This window comes from Salmo salar, chromosome 18 (assembly GCF_965601325.2).
Source record: "Salmo salar chromosome 18, fSalSal1, whole genome shotgun sequence".
NCBI classification, from domain to species: Eukaryota; Metazoa; Chordata; class Actinopteri; order Salmoniformes; family Salmonidae; genus Salmo; species Salmo salar.
The window spans coordinates 80,456,386-80,473,660 of record NC_138308.1 but is presented as its reverse complement, the minus strand read 5'-3'; the positions used below and the strand labels follow the sequence as shown (position 1 = coordinate 80,473,660).

At 43.9% G+C, this 17,275-nt stretch overlaps 1 protein-coding gene across 4 annotated transcripts in view; it reads right to left on the bottom strand.

Moving 5' to 3' along the window:
* Nucleotides 1–17,275, bottom strand: part of kdm6ba (lysine (K)-specific demethylase 6B, a) — a 175,676-nt gene that overhangs the window by 27,871 nt on the left and 130,530 nt on the right. Inside the window, exon 1 of one of the 4 annotated variants that reach the window (XM_082965181.1) lies at nucleotides 4,590–6,488. The exons of the other annotated variants lie outside the window; for them this stretch is intronic. The gene's annotated coding sequence lies outside the window, so the exon portion shown is untranslated. Of the gene's footprint in view, nucleotides 1–4,589; nucleotides 6,489–17,275 lie in introns of those variants that run through there. 4 annotated transcript variants of the gene reach the window in all.

Below are 17,275 nucleotides of genomic sequence, written 5' to 3'. Positions count from 1 at the left end.
CCCCGAACACGGCGGCTCACAACATCACAGGGAAACAGCGTCACACACACACACACGACACCCTGCTTTCTCTGTATGAGGGTACCAGAAAGGGACAGAACAGCCCAAAATCCCCCCTCCCCCAGCCAGTGCCTTCAGTACTACCCATGGCCTCACTTCTCAGAATCTAGAGCAAGACAGACAAACAAGTCAGCACCCTGATTAGTTCCCCCAAAAACACACACAGACCACAACAGAGCCGAGACTCTGTTTCCTAGACAACGGTTGCCGTGGTATCGGTGGCGTCGCTGCAGACGGTTATTAAGGTGGAGAGAGAGAGATACAGAAATAGAAAGTTCTTTCTCAAGAGAGATTGACTTCTTTCTCCACTAGTACAGACTGAACAGTCTCCATTCACTAGTACAGACTGAACAGTCTCCATTCACTAGTACAGACTGAACAGTCTCCATTCTCTAGTACAGACTGAACAGTCTCCATTCTCTAGTACAGACTGAACAGTCTCCATTCTCTAGTACAGACTGAACAGTCTCCATTCTCTAGTACAGACTGAACAGTCTCCATTCACTAGTACAGACTGAACAGTCTCCATTCACTAGTACAGACTGAACAGTCTCCATTCACTAGTACAGACTGAACAGTCTCCATTCACTAGTACAGACTGAACAGTCTCCATTCTCTAGTACAGACTGAACAGTCTCCATTCTCTAGTACAGACTGAACAGTCTCCATTCTCTAGTACAGACTGAACAGTCTCCATTCTCTAGTACAGACTGAACAGTCTCCATTCACTAGTACAGACTGAACAGTCTCCATTCACTAGTACAGACTGAACAGTCTCCATTCTCTAGTACAGATTGAACAGTCTCCATTCTCTAGTACAGACTGAACAGTCTCCACTCCCTAGTACAGACTGAACAGTCTCCATTCCAAGAACAACATTAACATTAAGTTCAACCTGTAGTACTGGCAGGTTATTAAAAGGGACCATGTGCAATTAAAAACATCATTTCAGACGGTGAAATAGGATGTGTGCACCAGAGTTAGCTAAGCACAGCTACTCTTCAGCAGCAGCCCCTCATTTTCAAGCTGACCCTCAACACACTCCCATCTGAGTGTGTGTGCCAATCGGGACCAAGCAGAGCAGAGAACATTGCTGACGGTAGTCAACAAACCCCTTGGACTGAACGTCCCCCACCCCACAGGCAGAGATAGGAGTCTGTTGAGAATCAGGTTGGCCTTTATGTTCCTTCCAAGAGCTGGAGGTCTGTGATCTTGTCTCCACTGAACAACAACATTAAGGACAACCTGACCCTGGACACACTCCGACCCCTATCTGGGCGCGTGTGCGTGCCTGCCTATCGGGACAGAGCAGAGAACATGACTGTCGGTAGTCAACAAACGTCTTGGACTGAAGGTTCCCTATCAGAGTCAAAGCCAGATGAGGTACAGCTACCGTCCAGTCCAGTGTTCATATTATAGTTGGTAGGTAATAATTACACAGCTCTAGTTCTCTGAACAGACATAAAGCAGTGATAATGATGCACATAGGCATTTCTGTTGTTGTTGTTGTGGCAGACTGAACTGTGTGTTCAGTTAGCCCAAAGAACACTGGACTGTTCGTTTACCGATTGTCCTCACCTCTCTCGATCTTTGTTTTTCTCTTTTTCTAATACTCACCTCTCTTTTTCTCTGTCCTCTCCCTTTCTTGCTCTTTCCAACACTCATTCTTGGCCCCTCTCTCCCTCTCTCCGAGGGGTTGGAGTAAAGTAGTCACTGAGGTGACAGAGGGGAAAACAGCACATTCCTTCCCTGTGTGTGTTGTGGTGTGTTAGTCATACACACGCACGTTTGTACACCTCCCTTTCACCTCTGCATCATCGGTGGCACTTTGCCAGGGATAACGAAACTAAAGAAGAGTCACAGATCCCACGAGGGAGCTTCATGACACACACACAGAGAGACGGTCCTGGAACTTCATAACAGGAACACATATGGCTCTAGAACAGTAGAACGTACAGGCAGAAACACAAAAACAACCTCACCGACATAGTCGACACACACGGTGTGGTACACCAGCCATTCCTACCGGTCTCCATAGAGTCACAGCTAGAGGCCTCAACACTGCTAGGTGGAATTCCACACAGAGCTGCCTGAGCTTTACCCCAGTAATTCCTAGCACCTCCTCCTCTCACCCACCCTGCTTCTTTGCTCTCCTACCAATACACTTGTTCTTACTCTATTTGAAAGGATTGGATAGGTGGAAGCAATATGTACCGGTCTTCATTTTCATCCGAAAAGGCTGCCTGATAATATGTTGGACTGTTATCAAAATGTCCTGCTAGATGTTTGAGATAGGACAAGAGGTTCATGTTATTCTTTGCAGCATGACAAATGCTGTGCTCCACTTCCTTGTTGATGAAATTACACCTTTCGTTTCAGGTAGAGCAAAACAAGGCTTTTAAGTGTCTGACATCATCGAGTTAGTTCCCCTTGCCTCTGACCCAAGTAACCACCCCAAGTCACCACCCACACACACAAACACACCCAATATGAAAGTTTGTTTTTTCACGGGCGCAATACAACGAAAATAATGAGAGAGGGCCTGAGACAACATGAGAAGTTCACACGATACACTGATCCCATTTCATCACAACCTCCCTCAACGACTGAGGAAGTGCTAGGTGACTAAGAAATTTAAACTAGCCTACTGACCCACATTACGCATGCCACAAACACCTCCTACACAACCGCCACTCATCCCCTACACACACAAGCCACACCTGTTTCTACAACCAATCTCACACCCACACCACCTGTCAATTATGTAAGAAACACCCATCCTCAAAACAGCATGGGCCAAACATCTTTATCCATCACCTACATACACACACACTATAAGCCCTGCTTACTCCCCTTTCATCAGTGTTGACTCAAGTTGACCCTTAATATGTAACTTTTCGGGAAACCCGACCAAATTCACATAGAAGTTTTGCAACCTGTAAATGGCAGGGCGAAAAATATTCTGACAAATATATGGTGTGTGTACAACTTTAACGGTACATATTCGTCACAGTAGTAGCGGCGTTTGTTCATTCACTCTCATTTAGATCACGGGATGGGACACACGGGGGCGGGTGATTCAAGCCAGAGCAAGAAAGTCACTTGGCTACTATTCAGCCAACAAGCGAACGCTGTATGATAGGAGAACAAAACAATATATATATATATTTTCGTAAGCAGCTTTCAACCTAACTTTACAGCTCGAGACTTCAAAGAGTCAAACAAGAAACACGCCACTCGTTTCCATGTCTATCGCCTTGGTTGATCGGAAGTGGGGTTCAAAGGGTTTCACCGACCCCATGCCAGCACACGCCGGTCCTTAGAACAAGGCTCGGTTTATAACGGCCCATAAAATGCATAGCACCGAGTCGAGTTCTTGCATGAACGATTTTTTTTTATTTTGTATCCCGTCAAATTATCACGAATACCGTCAATATCAGGCTAACTTTCCAACCGTGTTTCAATTGCTTATTCTGTGCTATTTCTCTTCCCCGACGGCTCTTTCAGACAGAAAGGGGGTATTTTGAGACACAGTGAGTGACACACCAAAAACCAGACCAAAAACACCCCCCCCCCCCCCCCCCCCCGTGGAAGATGCAAATGACTTCCTTTCAATTCGGCTCTTTGTGTGCGAGAGGAAGGTCTGACTTGGGGCAACACATTCGCTTTATAAGGCAGCTTGCCTACCTCCCTCTGTCTGCCCATCCCCATTCAACACTTCCCCAGTCAGCCCTCCCACAAACAAAGGCCCGGAGGAGGGGGGAGATCTTTACACAAGCCATTTCTTTCTCCCCCCCCCCCCTATTCTCCCTCCATATATTCCTCTTATCTGTCCCACAAAACACACGTGGGATACTGCTATGTTTCTGAAGTGCCTCCCTCTTTCTACTGTCAAAATAAATTCACCAAAACAATCGCACAAGCATCAACAGAATAGACTATTGTCTTGTTGCAATTTACGCATTCAACCTATTATGTAGACTGCATGTATGTCATTACATATGAGCTAAAATGTGAATTATAATAGGCGACGTATTCCCCATCTAATATATTTGATACAAACGACAAGAGTTAACGAAGTCAGCGTGAGCAAACAAGTCTTCCGGTTTCATCTATTAACAATTAAATGTTGTACACTAACGTTACCAGGCTCACTGAACATCAACTCCTCGACCCTGTCGCTAAATTTCACTTTCTGAACGCGCTCTCTTGTAATCCACATGAACAAACAAGCCGAAGAGAAAACTACGAAAAGCCCAAGTAGACATTTCCAGATAACTCAAGTTTTACGATAAAAAAAAAAAATAACTCGTCCTACAACATGTCAAGTAAAAACGGTCAATGGCAACATGTCTCTGTGTACATTAGACAAACAGCGGCGAAAGATTAAAAAAAAAAGTTACATTTTACATTCGAATAGTATTGCAACAGAATGTAACCAGCTCGTAATAAGAGACGTTCACAATGTAACACAGAACTTATAAAGATATTCACAATGTAACACTGGAGTAATAAATATATTCACGTACTGCTGTCTGGAGAAGTAGACATCGTTGAGAATATTTCCAAAACAAACGAGCTTTTTCACCAGTAAAAATATTTCAGTGTGTAACACTGTAGTCCGTATTTGCTGAGTTTCCTGAATCCAGGCAGTAGTTGGAGCTGTATCTGCAAGTTTCTCTCTCTGTGCAGCTAAATTCCAGCGACTCAGACAACTGACTCAGGCAAATGTAACATAGTTCACTTAGTCTCACTCGGTTCCTTTCGAAGCTCTTGTAAACTTGTATCACTTGACGCCCGACTAATGTCACTGTCTGGCTTTGAAATCCTAGTTTCAGTCGACAAGCGAGATACGCTTTTTATTATTCCGTTTGTTTTCTCCCTGCCTTCTATCTTTTTTTACAGTCCTCGTCTTCTTCTCACTCTCTGTCGACATAAGGCAATTAGGTTGCGCTGAGTCGAACTGTGTTTTAAAGGGACAAGTCTCTTGGCTCGGTGCTCAACCTATGATGCTATCGCTACAGATTCACACGCCAACCCACTGGCTGCGTCTTCCACACACAGACACGACACGCCCCCCCCTGCGCCCTGCTCTGTCAGTCCGCTCGCTCGCTGACGTCACCACACCGTCCCCGGAATTCCCTGACAGAGCAAACTGGCTTCGAATACCGAGAGACTCACTCTAGCCGCGACTACCGGGGCGTGTTCCTCTGCCTCGGTGTGCTTTTTTTTAAGGTGGGCTCGCTTCGTGACTGACCTACCGGTTGATCACCCGGACAGCTTTTCCGTCTGACTGCCTATTTTTGGACAATGTACTATCCTGACATCACAGCTATTAAAACCTCTATAGTAGCCTGCTGTAGTCTAAAATGATCCCATGTTGATCTAAGGGCAGTAATACCATCTATAATTGATATCCTGCCCGATAATAGAACATAATAGCAAAGACTAGAATAGATAACAAATACAGAATAATATGAAAATATCTTATATCCTGTTATAAACCATTTATAACACCAATAATATCAATAGTTAATTAGAATAACTGATAATATTCATGAATATTGATAAGTCAATGTACTGTCCCTGCCTTAACATTTTTCCACAATACACTATATATACAAAACTATGTGGACACTGCTTCAAATTTGTGGATTTGGCTATTTCAGCCACACCGGTTGCTGACAGGTGTATAAAATCGAGCACACAGCCATGCAATCTCAATAGACAAACACTGGCAGTAGAATGGCCTTACTGAAGAGCTCACTGACTTTCAACGTGGCACCGTCATAGGATGCCACCTTTCCAACAAGTCAGTTCGTCAAATTTCTGCCCTGCTAGAGCTGCCCAGGTCAACTGTAAGTGCTGTTGTTATGGAAACGTCTAGGAGCAATAACGGTTCAGCCGCGAAGTGGTAGAGCACAAAAGCTCACAGTTCAGTACCTGCCCCAATGCATAGTGCCAACTGCTAAGTTTGTAGAGGAGGAATAATGATATAGGGCTGTTTTTCATGGTTCGGGCTAGGCCCCTTAATTCCATTGAAGGACAAATCTTAACATTACAGCATACAATGACATTCTAGACCATTCTGTCCTTCCAACTTTGTGGCAACAGTTTGGGGAAGGCCCTTTCCTGTTTCCGCATGACAATGCCCCTGTGCACAAAGTGAGGTCCATACAGAAATGGTTTGTCGAGAACGGTGTGGAAGAATTTGACTGGCCTGCACAGAGCCCTGACCTCAACCACATCGAACACCTTTGAGATGAATTGGAACACCGACTGCGAGCCAGGCCTAGTCGCCCCAACATCAGTGCCCGACCTCACTAATGCTCTTGTGGCTGAATGGAATCAAGCAGCAATGTTCCAACATCTAGTGGAAATCCTTCCCAGAAGAGTGGAAGCTGTTATAGCAGCAAAGGGGGGACCAACTCCATATTAATGCCCATGATTTTGGAATGAGATGTTTGACAAGCAGGTGTCCTCATACCTTTGGTCATGTTGTGTACATGTGGAACAGGGGATATAATACGGTTGATCAATTCCCAACTCTGTTCTGTACCAGGTTTCTGTCTCTCTGGGGACGGAAATGGCTGGACACTGCCCCCCCCCCCCCCCCCCCCCCCAGGACTCACCAACGTGGGTACTATCATAATGCCAAACACATGGTCTGTTATTAAAGGCAGCATGTGTCACACACACACACACACACACACACAACAGTATATTTAGATCCACCACCTCAGCAGGATAGGAGTGTGTCATTGATGATTCTCCCACAGAAACAAAAGCAGGGACACACACACAACATGAGTTTGAACTGCCAGTTCCGTTACCGATAGTAAATTACATTGTGACCTCACAAGGAGATATTCTCTGGCACAATGAACATACAACATGTCTTTCCTCTCCCCCAGATAAGACACACACGCACACACGCACACGCACACACACACACACGCACACACATACAAGTACGCACATAGAGAGAACACACATACAGAACCACACTAGAGAAAGACTTAGACATATTAGTATATGATATTCACATGTAATTGAGAATGAGAATGAATGTTCATTCAATGTTCCATATTGCGTGACTGTCTGAAAGTGAACAGTAGAATGGGGTCTTTAAGTCAATGTGAGAGCGCTCTATGTCAATGTGAGAGTGCTCTATGTCAATGTGAGAGTGCTCTATGTCAATGTGAGAGTGCTCTATGTCAATGTGAGAGTGCTCTATGTCAATGTGAGTGTGCTCTATGTCAATGTGAGAGTGCTCTATGTCAATGTGAGAGAGCTCTATGTCAATGTGAGAGTACTCTATGTCCATGTGAGAGTGCTCTATGTCAATGTAAGATTGCTCTATATCAATGTGAGAGTGCTCTATATCAATGTGATTGTGCTCTCTGTCAATGTGAGCGTGTTCTATGTCATTCCAAGATGGCATAGCCGTAAGACGTCCTTTGTCCTCCTCTTGTCGTGTCCCGTGTATATATATATATATATTTACATATTTTCTTCGCATATCTTTTTATATATTTTTTTCTAAAAACTCAGCCTCAAAACACTGTCCTGCTAACCGCCTCACCAATTAAAAAAAAAAAGGATTATTTACCTCAAATCTGAAATCCACAATAGAAGCTAGCCAGAGGTTAGCCAGAGGTTGGCCAGTTCACTGGCTAACGTTGGAGTTCAGCTAGCCACGGTTGGCGGTCATCAGCTATCCCTTAGCTCGAAAAGCTATCGCCAGTTTTGTACAGCGCGACTCAGACCAGAGCATACCGGACCTATTTTCTCTCCATATCCCCGGATTTCTACCACAGGCTCTGGACATTTACACCTGGATCTTGCAGCTAGCTAGCTGCTACCCGAGTGACTATTGGCTAACGTCGGTCCCGGAGCTAACATCAATTATTGCGGAGCTAGCCAGCTGAAGAGTTCCATCAGCCAATCCTGGGCTACAATCACCTATCCGGACCCGTTTTACTGCCGATGCAGAGCCCCATCGGGCCTTCACGACTGGACTACCGACGTTATCTGCCCGAGGGAGTTATCCAACTGGCCCCTCCGTCACGACGTAACCTGAACGCCCATCTGCGGCCCGCTAATCGTTAGCTGTCTTACCGACTGCTATCTGTATAGGTCTATCGGAAATTTTCTTGGGCCACTATAACTATAACTATTTTGCCAATTGGACTGGTCCCCCCTACCACACAGAACCCCACTAATCTACAGACGGAAACGCACAAGGTGGCTAAAAACAGAGCTCCCTCCATCTTCTGCCAGCTTGCTACCTATGGCCCGGCTAGCTGTCTGAATCTCACGGGACCCTTATGATCACTCGGCTAAGCATGCCTCTACTTAATGTCAATATGCCTTGTCCATTGCTGTTCTGGTTAGTGTTTATTGGCTTATTTCACTGTAGCCTCTAGCCCTGCTCATTATACCTTATCCAACCTTTCAGTTCCACCACCCACACATGCTATGACATCTTCTGGTTTCAATGATGTTTCTAGAGACAATATATCTCTCATCATCACTCAATGCCTAGGTTTACCTCCACTGTATTCACATCCTACCATACCTTTGTCTGTACATTATACCTTGAAGCTATTTTATCGCCCCCAGAAACCTGCTCCTTTTACTCTCTATTCTGGACGTCATAGATGACCAATTCTCATAGCTTTTAGCCGTACCCTTATCCTACTCCTCCTCTGTTCCTCTGGTGATGTAGAGATGAATCCAGGCCCTGCAGTGCCTAGCTCCACTCCTATTCCCCAGGCGCTCTCTTTTGATGACTTCTGTAACCGTAATAGCCTTGGTTTCATGCATGTTAACATTAGAAGCCTCCTCCCTAAGTTTGTTTTATTCACTGCTTTAGCACACTCTGCCAACCCGGATGTCCTAGCCGTGTCTGAATCCTGGCTTAGGAAGTCCACCAAAAACTCTGAACTCTTCATCCCTAACTACAACATTTTCAGACAAGATAGAACGGCCAAAGGGGGCGGTGTTGCAATCTACTGCAGAGATAGCCTGTAGAGTTCTGTCCTACTATCGAGGTCTGTACCCAAACAATTTCAACTTCTACTTTTAAAAATCAATCTCTCTAAAAACAAGTCTCTCACCGTTGCCGCCTGCTATAGACCACCCTCTGCCCCCAGCTGGGCTCTGGACACCATATGTGAACTGATTGCACCCCATCTATCTTCAGAGCTCGTGCTGCTAGGTGACCTAAACTGGGACATGCTTCACACCCCAGCCATCCTACAATCTAAGCTTGATGCCCTCAATCTCACACAAATTATCAATGAACCTACCAGGTACCAACCCAAAACCGTAAACACGGGCACCCTCTTAGATATCATCCTAACCAACTTGCCCTCTAAATACACCTCTGCTGTTTTCAACCAAGATCTCAGCGATCACTGCCTCATTGCCTGCATCCGTAATGGGTCAGCGGTCAAACGACCTCCACTCATCACTGTCAAACGCTCCCTGAAACATTTCAGCGAGCAAGCCTTTCTAATCGACCTGGCCCGGGTATCCTGGAAGGATATTGACCTCATCCCGTCATTAGAGGATGCCTGGTTATTTTTTTTAAATGCATTCCTCACCATCTTAAATAAGCATGCCCCATTCAAGAAATGTAGAACCAGGAACAGATATAGCCCTTGGTTCTCTCCAGACCTGACTGCCCTTAACCAACACAAAAACATCCTGTGGCGTTCTGCATTAGCATCGAACAGCCCCCATGATATGCAACTTTTCAGGGAAGTTAGAAACCAATATACACAGGCAGTTAGAAAAGCCAAGGCTAGCTTTTTCAAGCAGATATTTGCTTCCTGCAACACAAACTCAAAAAAGTTCTGGGACACTGTAAAGTCCATGGAGAATAAGAACACCTCCTCCCAGCTGCCCACTGCACTGAGGATAGGAAACTCTGTCACCTCTGATAAATCCACTATAATTGAGAATTTCAATAAGCATTTTTCTACGGCTGGCCATGCTTTCCACCTGGCTACCCCTACCGCGGTCAACAGCCCTGCACCCCCCACAGCTACTCGCCCAAGCCTTCCTCATTTCTCCTTCTCCCAAATCCAGTCAGCTGATGTTCTGAAAGAGCTGCAAAATCTGGACCCCTACAAATCAGCCAGGCTAGATAATCTGGACCCTTTCTTTCTAAAATTATCCGCCAAAATTGTTGCAACCCCTATTACTAGCCTGTTCAACCTCTCTTTCGTTTTGTCTGAGATTCCAAAAGATTGGAAAGCAGCTGCTGTCATCCCCCTCTTCAAAGGAGGGGACACTTGACCCAAACTGCTACAGACCTATATCTACCCTACCCTGCCTTTCTACGGTCTTCGAAAGCCAAGTCAACAAACAGATTACCGACCATTTCGAATCCCACCGCACCTTCTCCGCTATGCAATCTGGTTTCAGAGCTGGTCATGGGTGCACCTCAGCCATGCTCAAGGTCCTAAACAATATCGTAACCGCCATCGAAAAGAAACAATACTGTACTGCCGTATTCATTGACCTGGCCACTCTGTCAATCACCACATCCTCATCGGCAGACTCAATAGCCTTGGTTTCTCAAATGATTGCCTCGCCTGGTTCACCAACTACTTATCTGATAGAGTTCAATGTGTCAAATCGGATGGCCTGTTGTCCGGGCCTCTGGTAGTCTCTATGGGGGTGCCACAGGGTTCAATTCTTGGGCCAACTCTTTTCTCTGTATACATCAATGATGTCGCTCTTGCTGCTGGTGAGTCTCTGATCCACCTCTACGCAGACGACACCATTCTGTATACTTCTGGCCCTTCTTTGGACACTGTGTTAACCTCTCTGGGGTATGTGGGACGCTAGGCGGCCGCTACCTGCGGGACACACTATTCAACAGCCAGTGAAATAGCAGGGTGGCAAATTCAAAACAACAAAAATCTCATAATTCAAATTTCTCAAACATACAACTATTATATCCCATTTTAAAGATAAACTTCTCGTTAATCCAACCACATTGTCCGATTTCAAAAAGGCTTTACGGCGAAAGCATAACATTAGATTATGTTAGGACAGCACCTAAAAAAGAAAAACCACACAGCCATTTTCCAAGCAAGGAGAGGCGTCACAAAAACCAGAAATACAGCTAGAATGAATCACTAACCTTTGATGATCTTCATCAGATGGCACTCATAGGACTTCATGTTACAAAATACATGTATGTTTTGCTTGATAAAGTTCATATTTATATCCAAAAACCCCATTTTACATTGGCGTGTAATGTTCAGAAATGTTTTGCCTCCCAAAGCTTTCGGTGAATGAGCACATCAATTTACAGAAATACTCATCATAAATGTTGATAAAATATTCAACAGTTATTTAAAGAATTATAGATACACTTCTCCTTAAATGCAACCGCTGTGTCAGATTTCAAAAAAGCTTTACGGCGAAAGCAAATTTGGCAATAATCTGAGTACAGCGCTAATAAGCCATACAGATACCGCCATTTTGGAGTCAGCAGAAATGACAAAAATTACATTATAAATATTCACTTACCTTTGATGATCTTCATCAGAATGCACTCCCAGGAATCCCAGTTCCAGAATAAATGTTTGTTTTGTTCAATAAAGTCCATATTTATGTCCAAATACCTCCTTTTTGTTTGCACGTTTAGTCCACTACTCCAAGTTCAGGAAGCGCGCGCAAAATGTCACGCCGAAAAGTAAAAAAAAGTTCTATTTACGTTCGTAGAAACATGTCAAACGATGTATAGCATCAATCTTTAGGATGTTTTTATCATAAATATTCTGTAATATTCCAACCGGACAATTCCAATGTCTTCAAAAAAGAAAACGAACACAGCTCACGCTCACGTGAGTGCGCGCCACGGAACTCATGTCATTCTCTCAGTCATCTGACTCCAGGACCTCTTATTCTCTCCCCAGTAACAGTAGAAGCACGAAACAACGTTCTAAAGACTGTTGACATCTAGTGGAAGCCTTAGGAAGTGCAAAATAAACCTTAAGTCACTGTATACTGTATAGGCAATCACTTGAAAAACTACAAACCTCAGATTTCCACACTTCCTGGTTGGATTTTTCTCAGGTTTCTGCCTGCCATATGAGTTCTGTTATACTCACAGACATCATTCAAACAGTTTTAGAAACTTCAGAGTGTTTTCTATCCAAAGCTACTATTAATATGCATATCCTACCTTCTGAGCCTGAGTAACAGGCAGTTTACTATGGGCACGCCTTTCATTCGGACGTCAAAATACTACCCTAGAGAAGTTAACAACGCTCCAGACGAGCTTCAATGCCATACAACTCTCCTTCTGTGGCCTCCAACTGCTCTTAAATACAAGTAAAACTAAATGCATGCTCTTCAACCGATCGCTGCCCGCACCTGCCCGCCCATCCAGCATCACTACTCTGGACGGTTCTGACTTAGAATATGTGGACAACTACAAATACCTAGGTGTCTGGTTAGACTGTAAAATCTCCTTCCAGACTCACATCAAACATCTCCAATCCAAAGTTAAATCTAGAATTGGCTTCCTATTTCGCAACAAAGCATCCTTCACTCATGCTGCCAAACATACCCTCGTAAAACTGACCATCCTACCGATCCTCGACTTCGGCAATGTCATTTACAAAATAGCCTCCAATACCCTACTCAATAAACTGGATGCAGTCTATCACAGTGCCATCCGTTTTGTCACCAAAGCCCCATATACTACCCACCACTGCGACCTGTACGCTCTCGTTGGCTGGCCCTCGCTTGAAACTCGTCGCCAAACCCACTGGCTCCAGGTAATCTACAAGACCCTGCTAGGTAAAGTCCCCCCTTATCTCAGCTCACTGGTCACCATAGCAGCACCCACCCTTAGCACGCGCTCCAGCAGGTATATCTCTCTGGTCACCCCCAAAGCCAATTCCTCCTTTGGCCGTCTCTCCTTCCAGTTCTCTGCTGCCAATGACCGGAACGAACTACAAAAATCTCTGAAACAGTAAACACTTATCTCCCTCACTAGCTTTAAGCACTAGCTGTCAGAGCAGCTCACAGATCACTGCACCTGTACATAGCTCATCTATAATTTAGCCCAAACAACTACCTCTTCCCCTACTGTATTTATTTATTTATTTTGCTCCTTTGCACCCCATTATTTATATTTCTACTTTGCACTTTCTTCCACTACAAATCTACCATTCCAGTGTTTTACTTGCTATATTGTATTTACTTTGCCACCATGGCCTTTTTTTGCCTTTATCTCCCTTATCTCACCTCATTTGCTCACATTGTATATAGACATATTTTTCTACTGTATTATTGACTGTATGTTTGTTTTACTCCATGTGTAACTCTGTGTTGTTGTATGTGTCGTACTGCTTTGCTTTATCTTGGCCAGGTCGCAATTGTAAATGAGAACTTATTCTCAACTTGCCTACCTGGTTAAATAAAGGTGAAATAAAAAATAAAAATAAATAAATGTGAGAGTGCTCTATGTCAATGTGAGAGTGCTGTATGTCAATGTGAGAGTGCTCTATGTCAATGTGAGCGTGTTCTATGTCAATGTGAGAGTGCTCTATGTCAATGTGAGAATGTGTGTTTGATTGTAAATCTTGCAATGACAAGTCAAAAACAAAGTGATGGAGTGTGTTCAGAGCAATGCATTATAGAGAGATATATATTGCTTAGTGTATTCACTCTTTATTCTCTACTATCCCATGCATGTGTGTTTGAGTGGGCTATAAACTTCATAGCTTTCAGTCATTAATGTACTTTATACTCAGGGGGCTGTGTGTGTATGTGTGTGTGTGTGTGTGTATTGTGGGGGGTTATGGGCTAAAGCAGTGTGTGTGGTACACTTGAGTCCCACCCTGGCCACATCAATCAACAGCCTCTTCTTGTTCCCCCCAGCAAATGTAAAATAGACCCAGTCAGAAAAATCACTGAAAAGATGTCTAAAATACGTATTTTCCAGACATTAATGTTAGGTTCTGAATGAAAGGTGAAAATACATATTTTCCGGACGTTTAAAATACGTATTTCCGGATGTTCAAAATGTTTATTTTCGGGATGTTGAAATCCGGTACGTTTTCGGTTCTGAATGAAAGTTGAAAAGACGTCATTTATAGACATCTATGTTTGGACCAAATCAAGGCTGGTCTAGACCGGACAAAATCTGAACCAAACATAGACGTTTATGGTTTTTCGCATATGCCACTGGTTGATAGGAATTCTCATTGTTTAGGGAAAGAATTGTGAGGTTTTATGTGTTGTTGGAGGTGCCTTTTGGTCAGTTTAGCCAAGAAAACGCCTCCTTCCTCAATCTGCCACCATAGGCGGCTGCCTAATCCTGCCTAATGAGCGGGCCGGCCCTGCATAGTACAGTATTGTGTACATGTGTACAGTATGTGTGTGTGTGTGTGACGCTGTGTGTGGGGGAGATGTGTGTGAATGTGAAGTAGTGTATATGTCTTCCTGTTGAGTAGTAGAATCCCCCTTCCTCTCCCACAGCAGGGGAGGGTAAGTGGGGGCAGACTGTCCTTAAGGATGTGTGTTTGTGATTGTGTGACTGTGTGTGTGTGTGTGTGTGTAGAGGGTAATTACAGTGACTGGGCCTACTGTAATGAGAGGAGAGGGACTGAGAGAGAGAGAGAGAAGCGCTGCAGGGAGAGTGGAGTGAGTTCAGTTCTCATACTGCAGATATATATAGCATCTCTCTCATGGGTACAAGTCAAAAAGATTCCTGTCATTCCTACTTCACACAAACACATCTACTGTATACAGTACAGGCTCAAGTGACGCCCACACACACACACTGGAAAAATACATTAAAGAGTGACTACACCTAAAAACCAATGAATCCCTTGGAAAACAGTGTATGTGGCATCAAACATGTATTCTAGTGTCAAAACTGACTACAAAGTGAAAATAGGATCATTTTGGTGATAAAGTCAGTCTTGTCTAAAACGGCGTTTGGGATCTCAGTGTGTCACAACGAGTAAATGAAGGTTGGGTTTGGATTACAATTATGTCAACAAATCATGCCCCCTTTCGCCATCTCCACATGCAAATCGCCCCTCTGCTCACTTTGCTTCACTTCATTGAATATGGGCTCCGTTGTTTCATCACCCCAAACAAATGCGCTCAAAGAATCGCGGCCGTTTGAGACTGAAAAGCCCTATAAGGATTGAGCATGCAATCCACAGCCAACAACTATGGCTTGCATGCCCTGCCGAAGGACCCTATCATGCGGAATAGGTGGTTGGACTTTGTTGGTCCCCAGTGGTGGTGAGTATACTGGTAGCTAGACTATAGACCCCTTGATATTTATCTGGTTATGTATATTATGATCATCATTATCACTATCATCGCTAGCATAGCATAGTCACTTTTATAATGTTTACATACTGCTTTACTCATCTCATATGTATTTACTGTATTCTATTCTACTGTATTTTAGTCAATGCCACTCTGACATTGCTCGTCCTAATATTTATATATTTCTTAACTCCATTCTTTTACTTTAGATTTGTGTGTATTATTGTGAAATTGTTAGATATTACTGCACTGTTGGAGCTAGGAACACAAGCATTTCACTACACCCACAATAACATCTGCCAAATACCAAATATGTGTATGTGACCAAATAAATTGGATTTTGATTTGATGTTTGCTAGCTAGCTACAAACTAGCTAGCTAATTACCTAACTAGTTGGCTAGCTAGCTAATGTTAGCCTACCTCAATACAACTCTGATTTGGCTTGGAAACACAATAACATTTCAACAGAAGGCAAATTATTAGTAGGAAAACCGTTTGTCAAGATTGTGATGTCGCAAGATTGACTAGATGCAGTATAACTTTAGCCAGCTAACTAAGATTGAGGGGACCACAGTATTTGATTGAAGAGACCACCGTAAAGTTGTTTCCTACAAATTATTTGCCTACTTTAGCAATGTAATAGTATTTCCATGGCTCTCCAAGTTAGAGTAATTTAGACAAAACAGTCACATTAGTCTCCATGGTGCAACCCATGTCTAGGGCACAAACCACACCAGCCCAGGGCATCCATGTCTGGCTTCTTCACCTGCGGGATCATCTGAGACCAGCCACCCAGACAAATGCTCACCTTTGATGGCCACTGGCATGCTGGAGAAGTGTGCTCTTCACGGATGAATCCTGGTTTCAACTGTACCAGGCAGATGACAGACAGCATGTATGGCGTTGTGTGGGCGAGCGGTTTGCTGATGTCAACGTTGTGAACCGAGTGCCCCATTGTGGAGGTGGGGTTATGGTATGGGCAGGTATATGCTAAGGACAATGAACACAATTGCATTTTATCGATGGCTTTTTTGAATGCACAGAGATACCGTGATGAGATCCTGAGGCTCATTGTCGTGCCATTTATCCGCCGCCTTCACCTCATGTTTCAGCATGATAATGCACAGCCCCATGTCACAAGGATCTGTACACAGTTCCTGGAAGCTGAAAATGTCCCAGTTCTTCCACATCCTGCATACTCACCAGGCATATCACCCATTGAGCATGTTTGGGATGCTCTGGATCGACGTGTACGAGGCAAATTGTGGTTACACCAGATACTGACTGGTTTTCTGATCATGCTCCTACCTTTTTTTAAGGTATCTATGACCAACATATGTGTATATGTATTCACAGTCATGTGAAATCCATAGATTAGGGCCTAATAAATGTATTTAAATTGACTGATTTCCTAATATGAACAGTAACTCAGTAAAATCTTTGAAATTGTTGCGTGCTGCGTTTATACTGTATTTTTGTTCAGTGTATATCACCCTGTCACAGGCCCTCCCAGTCAACACCACATCATAAGATGACCTGCTGCAGTTGTTGGAGAGATGTCCAGTTTGCAGCTGAACATGCAGCAGAGAGAAGACCAGCAAGGGGGCCCTCATCAGTATCATGCAGACATGTCCTCACTGTGAGCATTCCTATGAATGGAACTGTCAGCGACATGTTGACAAGTATCCGGCCAGCAACCTTCACCTGTCAGCTGCAACAGCTTTCACAGACTCATCATTTGCAAAAATACAGAAGGTAACTCACTTCATTACTTTGATAACCAAATTGTGAAACATCATTTACAGTTGAAGTCGGAAGTTTACATACACTTATGTTGGAGTCATTAAAACCCGTTTTTCAACCACTCCACACATTTCTTGTTAATTAACA